At 36.5% G+C, this 11,277-nt stretch overlaps 1 non-coding gene across 1 annotated transcript; it reads left to right on the top strand.

The window, feature by feature from the left end:
• The first annotated feature begins 2,547 nt into the window (after nt 1-2,547).
• On the top strand, nt 2,548-2,654 carry LOC141688659 (small nucleolar RNA R71). The gene has a single exon (XR_012562092.1). It is a non-coding gene; the product is annotated as a small nucleolar RNA R71 (small nucleolar RNA).
• The last annotated feature ends 8,623 nt before the right edge of the window (nt 2,655-11,277 follow it).

Here is an 11,277-nt window from a genome sequence, read left to right on the forward strand (position 1 = left end):
CATGAACACCGCCACATTCTGGCCAATCATGTCAGAAAAGATTGTCATCATACATCTCTGAAATATGGCTGGCGCACCACACAGACCAAAAGAAACTCGTCTGAAGGCGAAAGTACCAAATGGACAAGTAAAGGTAGTCTTCACCTGATCTTCTGGAGTGATACAAATCTGATTGTAACCCGAATATCCCTCCAGAAGACAATAGTACTCATGACCGGCCAACCTATCGAGCATCTGATCAATAAAGGGCAAAGGAAAGTGATCCTTCCTAGTGGCTTTATTTAGCTTCCGGTAGTCCATGTAAACTCTCCACCCCGTGACTGTCCTTGTAGGAATAAGCTCATTCTTTTCATTTACTATCATATTAATTCCTCCTTTCTTCGACACACATTGAACCGGGCTTACCTATGAACTGTCAGAAATAGGGTAGATGATCCCTGCATCTAGCCACTAAAAAATTTCTTTCTTCATTACTTCCTTCATGATAGGATTAAGTCTTTTTTGCTGCTCGACCTTCCTCTAGCAGTATTTTATGCATACAATAAGAAGGGATGATTCCCTTGATATCTCCTATAGTTCATCAAATTGCCGACTTGAACTCTTTCAGAATCCTCAAAAGTTTTTCCTCATCACTACCTGAAAGGTTAGATGTAATAATAACAAGCACAGTAGATGCAACACCTAAAAACACATACCTCAAATGTTCAGGTAAAGGCTTAAGCTCAAGAGTAGGAGCTTCCTCAATAGACGGCTTGAGGTGTTATAGGAGTTTTGTTCAATTCCTCCATTCCAAGAGATTCAAAAGGCATATAAATTTTCCTTTTCCAGGGAGAAGCATTCAAATATTGCAATTGTTCTTCCCCTTCATCATCTTCACTATCTAAATTCCCCAATAAGGCTTTTTCTAAGACATTAGACCTGAGCAATTGATCAAGTTCCGAGGTGACCACCGAATCGACCAACTCCACTTTTAAGCACTCCTCATTATCAGTAGGGAATTTCATAGCATTGAACATATTAAACGTAACATCCTGATCCAGCACTCGCATGGTGAGCTCACCCTTCTGTACATCTATCAAGGTTCAGCCAGTCACCAGGAAAGGTCTTCCCAAGATTATGGGAATCTTCTTATCCTCCTCAAAATCAAGAATTACGAAATCAGCAGGAAAGATGAGTTTATCAACCTTGACCAAGACATCCTCCACAATACCTCGCGGATATGTAATAGAACGGTCGGCCAACTACAAAGTCATATAAGTCGGTTTGGGATCAGGTAAGTCCAACTACTTGAAAATTGACAACGGCATCAGATTGATGCTAGCTCCCAAGTCACATAAGCATCTGTCATAAGACACTTTTCCAATAGTACATGATATAGTGAAGCTTCCTGGATCTTTAAGCTTCAGAGGCAGCTTCTGTTGCAGCATAATACTGCATTCCTCCGTGAGAGCGATTGTCTCTAAATCATCTAGCTTCACCTTCCGAGAGAGAATATCTTTCATAAATTTTGCATAACTAGGCATCTGCTTGAGAGCCTCGGCGAAAGGTATGTTGATAAAAAGTTTCTTGAACACCTCCAGAAACTTCTCAAATTGCTTGTCCCGCTTTTTCTTCTGAAGCCTCTTACAAAAAGGCGGTGGAGGATACATCTGTTTCTCCCCTGTATTACCCTCAGGCGGAGTGTGCTCAACAGTAATCTTCCTTGGTTCCACTTCTTTGTCTTGCTGCACTACTTCTTCCTCAGCACCAACCTCTTCAGTCAACTCTTGAGTTTGTTTGGGATTCGCAACCTTTCCAGACTTTAAAGTGATTGCCTTTACCTGCTCCTTAACTTCCCTCTTTCCTGGCACTTCAGTGTCACTAGGTAATGTACCAGGCTGATGATTTAGCAAGGCATTGGCAATTTGACCAATTTCATTTTCCAAGGTCTTGATAGAAACAACTTGACTCTTATACATAAGATTCAACTCCTCTAACTCAGATTTTTCATTGGCTTGTTGCAGCTGGAGTTGCTATCTAAGTGCATACTATGGTTGCTGAAACCCAGGGGGGTTGTACTATTTAGCTGGGTACTGCTGATAAGGTTTTTGAACCCCGTTCTGGGCATTGCTCCAACTGAAATTAGGATGATTGCGGTTGTTGGGATGATATGTGGCTGGCTCTGGTTGCTGCGATCGCTGGAAGTTGCTCATTAACTGAGCTGATTCACTAAAAATTGTGCACCGATCAGTCTCATGGGCACCAGCACAATGCTCACAGACACTTGTGATTTGATTTACTCAATAATTAGCCAAATTGTCCACATTCATCGTCAGAGCTTTAAGTTGGGCAGCGATAGCAGTAGTTGCGTCCAACTCCAGAATTCCTGTGACTTTTCCCTGAGTCAGTATCTAGGAAGGATTCTGGTACTCATTAGCAGCCATCCGTTCAATAAGTTCATAAGCTTCATTGTAGCTCTTAGCCCACAAGGCTCCTCCTGATGTTGCATCAATCACGGGTCTAGAAGTAGCACCCAATCCATTGTACAATATAATCATCCAATCAGGCATGCCATGGTGTGGGCACTTCCTTAGCATCTCCTTATATCAATCCCAAGCCTCACACAGAGATTCCCCTATTTGTTGAGCAAACTGGGTAAGAGCATTCCTGATTGCAGCAGTCTTCGCCATGGGGAAGAATTTAATGATAAACTTTTGCGCAAGATCTTCCCAAGTGGTGATAAATCCTGCTGGAAGAGAGTATAACCAACACTTGGCCTTGTCCCTCAGAGAGCATGGGAACAGGCGTAGCTTGATAGCATCTTCAATCATATCATTGAATTTGAAAGTATCGTAGATCTCGATGAAATCCCTGATGTGCATGTTGGGGTCTTCAATAGGAGAACCCCCAAACTGAACTGAGTTCTGTATCATCTGAATCATGCTTGACTTGATCTCAAAAGTGTTAGCCCTGATGGCTGGTCTGATGTTGCTTGACTGAATGTCATTAATCTTAGGCTGAGAATAGTCCATCAAAGCCTTCGGATTCTCTGCTTAATCTCCCATCGCTATTACAACTGGTTCTTCGACTTTCTCTTCTTCTTCTTCTACCTTCTTTTCTTCCTCAAAAACTTCCTTCCGAACTACCACGACTTCTTCCTCGGCTTTATCCAGTGTTCTCTTACGAGTACGCGAACGCGTATGCATACACCCTCGCTAGAGTACCTGAAATAAAACAAGGAAACAGGTAAGTAACAATGTCCGGATCAATGAACTTTAACAACCACTGATGGAAAGCACATAAACTATCAATTAACACTGCAGTCCCCGGTAGCGGCGCCAAAAACTTGTTAGTCGCTAAACATGTGCTAATAATACACGCAAGTATACGAGTTCGCAAGTAGTATAGAATCTTTTCTAGTCCGTTCCCACAGAGACTGCATTGGTTAACTAATTAATTCACGCACCTAAGCAATAATGTATGGTTATTATTCAATGCTAAGACTATAACTAATTGAGGATGTTTATAACTAAGAATTAAACTAATATTTATAACTACGAGAATAAGATTGATTAAATTAATAATTATGACAAACATGGGATTCTAACTTCATTAAATACTTCATCTAATAGCCTTATTGATCTTACCCTTAGTATGCAATGGTGATGACACTAATCAAATAACACAAAACTGGTAAACGCCAACTTTTGTTGCGCGAGTACAATACTACCAGACATCCACAAAAGAGATAGAAGCTGAATAGACACCAATTCTATTGAGACCCTATATGTCTATAGAATTTGATAACATAACGGTTGAAGCACAAGTTATTTATCTTGATTACATAGGGCAAGTAAAATGGTTACAATTACCTACGAATCATGCATAGCAAATACATGAACCTATGTTAGCATGGCAAGCTCTAAATCCTTAAATTCACTTTTGCTTTATTAAGAGTTAACACACTATCTTATAAGTTCGCGACGCTCATAATACGAATACGCACAACCAATACTAAGATATCATACAATCACCACATACTAAGAATCAATCAAATTAACTAAAGAAATCCATAAATAAATCTGCTAGAACCCCACGATAACGATTAGCCCAAAATCAGACTCATCATCAATGTGGGTTCCGATGAAAGTATGGTATATAAAACGTAATATTTATAACGAATAAATAAAACCAAGTACAAACAAGAGTTTAGGTCAACAAAACAAGAAACGAGCATCCAAGATTACAATTCAAAACAAAGATTCACTAGAATAAACTAGATCGTCTTCGCCTATGTTGAATTATGCTATAGGTCTCTTGTCGTCTTCTCCTTGTGCTCTGGTAAGTCTCCTTATAAAAAAATGATCTTGAGTTATCAATATATAGCAGTCCAAACAGCCCAGGAGTCCAGAAAATAGAATTGCAATAGAATCAGGATTTTATTATCCCGACACGGCGCGGCCGCGCGCTTCATCAGCGTGGGCGCGCTGGCTCCCTGAACTTTGGCGCGGCCGCGCGCTTCATGCGCGCGGGCGCGCCGGCCTTTTGCCAAAATTGACTTCTTGCATTTTTTTACAGATTCGAGCTGGTCTTCACGAGCTTTTATTTCAACACCACCTAGACACTATATTAGCACCAAAACAAATCTAATTCACCTGATTACCTAGATAATGCCTGAAATGCAAAAACACTAGAAAACACGTTAAAACACTTAACAACTTGAGTACAAATACAGCAATCCAAAGCTTGTTAGAGCATTATAAAGTGTCATAAATGCCACTCAACAGTTGCCTTAACATAATTATGCAGTGTGATTTAGTTATCATCAGGATTTAGGCTTGATTCTTAAGAATCTCCCCCAATTTATGACTGATAAAATAATAGCCATAAATTGAAGCCTTGATGATAAAAAATACATTCTTATAGAGGAACATCAAACATGCATAATTGTGTTATGTTAAGCTACTGATAAATGTGGTGTACAAGAAAATAGTTTTGAGGAAAAGATATTACTCTGAAAATAGCTTCTTCTTTCTGAGCATATGAGAGACTAATTTCTTTCAGATTTCTTTGCTATTTGATATTCAAATATGTCCTTTTAGAAAATATCCCTTCATACTTCACCTAGACAATTTAGTCTCTTCATAGAAATATTATATCTTTATTAATTTTCTGAAGTGTTAGACTTCTGACAGTTTCCAGGTCTTGTTGAGTTTGAGCATGTCTTTATGTCAAGGATATTATCCTCCTTTCAAGAATTAAAACATAAGTTGCAAGTTGCTAATTCCTTTTCTTTAGGTCAAACACTCGCTTTATAGACAGTTTTGAGATGAAATGTAACTTTCTAACTTCATGGATCTTGTTTGGATGAAGTTTGTTTAGGAGAATGCTCATCTATATGGCTGAATGCATGGTTGATTCATTTTTCTCAGTTTTCTTCTCTGAATTAGAAGATTGGATTTCCTGAAGACTGATTTATCTAGAAATTTATTATTTTTGATGGCCTTCAAATCCCTTTTTGAAAAGAAGATTGTAGCAAACTTTTCTTGGGATTGACAAACTCTTAATTGGACAAAATTGGATCATTATTATATTTAGTAGTTGATGTAACATCAAAAGCTGAATTTATTTACTTCCTCACAGTTGTGCTTGTTCTCTTTCCCTTGGACTTCTTGACTGTATCTCAGCTTTCAGTTGTAACTCTAGCTCTGTAGCTAGATTCAATGAGTGATTTGAGACAAAATTGTCACCAACTCAATGTGTTTACAAATTTTCAGCCTAAGCCGGTTCATAGTCTCCAAGTGTAGGAAACATTTTTGAGTTCTTGCTTCCCCTTTATTGATGCACTATTGTCCTTCTAGTGATTTCTTTCTATGCCTCTTGTTCTTCCCTAACTGGATAGATTTCAACTTGATAGATCTATAGACTTTTGTTCCCCCTTAATTAGATAGATTTGCATATTTCTCTTTTGCTCCCCCTCATCTAGAGCTATCAAGTCTTCAAGACTTCTCCCCCTTTTTATTAGCATCAAGGGTTTGAAGTTGCATCAAGAGTATTGTGTTCACTAGAAGATCTGAGAAGATATACTTTTCCAATAGAGTCTCATTTGTGTTCAGCTATAGTGTGACATGTTGGAATGAAATTTGCAGCATCCTTTCTGATGTTATCACTAAGAATATTCATGTTGCATCCAGATGTACCTATATTCTCTCATGTTCTCTAAGGTGGAACCTGTAATAACCCCAATTTTTGGAATTTTTGAAACACGGATGAATAGTAACTTTTGCTGATGATGCTGATTAAGGAAAATTATCAGACCACGCTATATAGGAGAACTGTTATGGAAATTCTAAGATCGTATTAGTATTCCACAAAGTAAATAAGTGTATGTAAAGATCGTCAGAATCCAAATTTGAACACTTTGATTTTTCCCGAAAATCCACCAGATACCGAAAGAATTGAGTATAAGGTAACGTGATTAAAATGATTTAATTCAAGGATTATAAGAGAAGATCATAAAAGGAATATAAAATATTGAGAAAGGTTTAGGGGAACCCAAGTAATAAGATCCCGGGCATGATCCCTCAAATAATAAACGAGAACGAAAGTTAAGCGAACCGTATAACAAATCAGCGGTCATTAGCCAAGTAAATAGGGGTTAATCAAAGAGGTTAATGGACGATGATGTCATCACACCAACAAGAGGAAGACAAGTGTAACAAGATGACATAAGCAGATGACATAAGCATGACCAAAAAGGGAAGGAAGTGTTGGTTGATTATAAACCACACAAAATTTACCATGGTTAAAAGGTTAATTAATCAAAACAAAACAAAACAACCAATCCAAGGCAAAACAAATCACAAAACACAAATTAGAAGTTGACTTTTGCTTTCCAAGAACAAAAGCTTTCGGCTAAAACCAGAGCAGCAACTTCAAACTACCATATCTCCTTCAATACTCACTCAAATAGTATTTTCTATAGCTCTTTGGAAAGGTATTGAGATGGCCTACAACTCTTGTTCACAAGTCTTGTCCAAATAAGCATGGTAAGACCTTAGTTTTGACAGTTCTTTCAATCTGACTTTTAGAAACTTCAAAACCTAACTTCGTGTTCTTGATTTCTTTGGAAAGATCAAGCTTGTAGGAGGTTAGATTAAGGCTCCCTAAGGCTTCCTAGCAACTTAACACCTACCAAGGAAGGTATCAACTTCAAACTCTAGCTTTGATTTTATGATTCCATTAAGTTTTATTGAAGCATTGTTAGTATCAAGGCTTGATCTTTGATTATAAGTAGTTTTGGTGGATTTGTATTGGTTTTGAATATTGGGTCTTTGATTGGTTGGATAAATTGGTAAAATTTGGAGTTGAGGACTGAGTTTGTAGTATGATGGTTGAATATTGTTGTATTGGTGGTTGTGAGTGAATTGATGATAATTTAGAGTGTTAATTAAATTGGAAATCGCGTAAACATAAACATCATAATGCCCGATTTTCCTTAACTGTTCTGTTCTTAACATCAGGACCCGTGAACTCACTGTTAGGTTTTTACCATTGCCATGATTAGATAGTTCATGTTACGAGCTTCGTTTTGATATATGGTTCGCTTGAATCCGATGTACGGTTTAGGAGAAACGACCGTTTTAAGTAACGGCGTTTCGCGACCGAACCATTACCCCTCACCTTACTTTGAAACCTTGGTTAAGGTCCTTAATTGACTAATTGGAATATGAAACAATTATGTAAAGTGGATTAGGCAGTTGGTAGGGTACTCACGAAAGAATTGCCTTAAAATTATTAATGGTTAATTTATTAAAAATGGTGGAGCCAAGGGTACTCGAACGACTTATGTGATTCGTTAAGCGTAGAAGTGACCATAAGCGAACGTTAAAGTTCAATTGGTTAAAGTCTAGTTTCTTAAGAGACCGGGGTTTAATTTCGACTTATGTTGTTGTTCATAGGTTATCGGACCCACTCTAAGCTTAAGTCTATCCGGGAACACTCAGGCAAGTTTTCTACCCGTTATACTGTTGTTGTGATGTATATATGTATATGCATTATCTTGTGATAGATGCATGTTGGTTAATTAGCAAATCTTGCGATATATTGGAGCATGCAGATATGGTTTATATGCATGTCTGTTTCGTAATCTTGATATGTAATTGTTGATTCAATTGCTTATAATTGCATAATACCTATACTAGAGATAAGCAGTAGTTGCGTATACCCTTAGTATAGGGGACCTAAAGGCGAACATTTTCTAAAACCGGGAGTCGATGTTCCCGAGTATATTATATATAAATTTATATATATATATATAGATATAGTTTTCAAAACTATTAATCGAATAAGGTTTATTCGATAACTTTATTTTTATTAATGAATATTACTTTGAATATTCATTCGAGGACTTATGACTCCGTTTATTTTATTTAATGAATATTACTTTAAATATTCATTCGAGGACTTATGACTCGGTTTATTTTATTTAATGAATATTACTTTGAATATTCATTCGAGGACTTAGGACTCAGTTTATTTTATTTAATGAATATTACTTTGAATATTCATTCGAGGACTTATGACTCAGTTGATTTTATTTAATGAATATTATTTTGAATATTCATTCGAGGACTTACGACTCCGCTTATTTTATTAAATAATATTCTTTATTTTATTAAAGAATAATGTTTCGATAATCAAACTTTTTTATCGATTATTCAAATAAAGATCGTACTTTCGTATAAGTATATCGTTGGTTATTTATTATTCATTTTAAGTATAAGTTTTAAAACTTCTACTTCAATTATTTTTATAAGGATTATCCTTATGGGAATATTATTTAAATAATAATATTCAGATATTTTCTAATATATCGGGACTGATTTATTTCATTAAATCAACATTACTCCAAAAATTCTCAAAAATGTTTTCGAGTCTTCAAAATGATTTTAAAAGTTAGGGCGGATCCCAAAACTCGTTTTTAAATTTAAGATCTTCCTTTTGAAGGGGACTTGAATACTCGCTCAAAAATCTAAGGGATCCGACCCTGTGGTGTATTTTATATTCGCAACGTGATTGCTGTTTTGAGAAAACAATTTGATTACTTGCCCAATCTTTGGGAAGTAAGTCCATCTAATTGAGTCGGCATAAGCGACAGGCTGGGGTACGGTCTATGAAGGTGTAAGAGGCTGGGTGACAGTCCATCCACGCGTGAGTGGCCGGGTAACGGTCTAGCGCGAGGTCCTAATGCGGCCAGGGTGATGACCGGCGAGGAATTCATCCATCTACGGTAGAAAAGGTTACTTAATGGGTATCTTTGCCTGATCAGCAAGATATCGGGTTTATGCCAAAATTCATTTCTTTCCAAATTCATTGGATATTGCAACTCTGTTCATACTTTACATGACAGAGGTTTTCAGGAAATGTATGAGAGATATATATGGATATATATATCGTGACTTAATGAAGTATCTCATAACTTTATTTCTTTTGAATGATATTATAAAGATTGAATCTATTCAAATCTTATCTTGTAGTCTCATCTATGTGATGAACTTTTGAAACTAATTATAACTTGAACGGTGGTAGTTCAAGTAGTATTCAGAAAAGATATAAGTATATTGGAGTATCTTTTAACTTCATCTTTTAAACTTATATCTAGTAAATGATTATCTTATGCATGTCAAACATTTTCAGAAAAACATTGAGACAAGGTTAGATATATGAGATCACCTTGCAACGATATTCTTATACAGTTATAAACTGGAAATCTGTGTTTATTATGCATGGAAGAGGACTTCCAAGATTTTGAAAAGTATATGTACATATATACTGAATATTTTGCGACTTGGTCGCATTAAGAGATCATACTTGGTTCATTTCTTCTTGACCAAGACTTTCATGAGTACTATGAGAATGCTCATATATTGTTAATTATTATACATATTATTTCGGTGGGCTTGTTGCTCACCCTTGCTTTCTTCTTTCATCGCACAACAACAGATAGACAAGATGAACAGGATCAAGCTCCCAATTCGCGAGCGGATAGGAAACGTTCCGCAGTTTCCTGTAGGCGTTGATGCCGTTGTAGCTGAGGTAGGATCTACCAATAGGCTAGGCTTTCAACTTTTGATGTACCAGACTTATGTATATTTATGAATTGTAATAATGGCAAGGAATATGTAAATTATTCAGAAACCCTTTTTAAGGTGAAACGGTTTATAATTGTGGAATAAAATGACTTGTGTTATTTTTGGTATTCATCTCTGAGACTATAACTTGTGGTGTGTGTGTGTGTGTATATTGTAGGGTCACAGTACGCAGTAGTTGGTTGATTATTAAGATTAAGTATTATTAAGGGAAATGGAACTCGTGACAACCCGGATCCCCGACCCCGGATTTGGGGGTGTTATAGAACCCTTTGTCTCACATGCGAGACATGAAGAATTTGCTTGCCTCTCATTCATACTTCTCTTTTGTTGACCACTATCAAAGCAGTTCCTTACTCTCAGTGTATTCAATCCCTTCCCTCAATCCTAATAGTGTTAGAATACTTGTTTGAACATCTGCAGAAGTACTGCAGACTGCGTCCCTAACAGTTGCTGTAAGATAGCAATTGATGTAATATTATTAATTATCAATGGCAATGCTGCAAGACTAGCCATTGATGCACTAACACTTAGCAATGGCTAAACAATATCCATTGGAGGAGAAATGAGATAGCACTTGAAGGTGTCAATGTAGTTAAAGTCTCTGAAGATTAATTAAAAATTTAGAAGCACAGTTTTAGCTACTAGTCATTGGAATGAAACACTGATGATTATCAATTTTAGTGCATGACTTCACCGTGAATTTAAGAATTTTAAAATTTCTTTGAAGCATTGGTATTCAACTAACATTCATGAGAAAGAATACATGGGTTGTCTGGATGTTTATGTGAGTTTGTTTTCAAGATTGATTTGCAAGATTTTGGGTTGTTACTCTGCAGAGATAAAAATCACATCAATCTAAATTTAAGAAAGACATTTTCTCAATAAATGAAATGCCTCATGCTTTGAAATGAACATTTAAACTCATAGAATGAATAATTTAGAATTAAAGCGTTCTTGTGGTTATGTGGATGTGTTCTTCACTTTCATGAAGCTCTAGTATACTAGAGGGGATTTGAATGTATCTTCCACTCAGATAATATTCTTGTTAGATATTGAATGCAACATAGGGGGTGAATGTGTTTCTTGGATTTTTAACCTTTTAAAAATTATTTGGATTATAGGTGAACAAAGCAGTTAAGTTAAT

Source organism: Apium graveolens, chromosome 9, assembly GCF_009905375.1.
Source record: "Apium graveolens cultivar Ventura chromosome 9, ASM990537v1, whole genome shotgun sequence".
NCBI lineage: Eukaryota > Viridiplantae > Streptophyta > Magnoliopsida > Apiales > Apiaceae > Apium > Apium graveolens.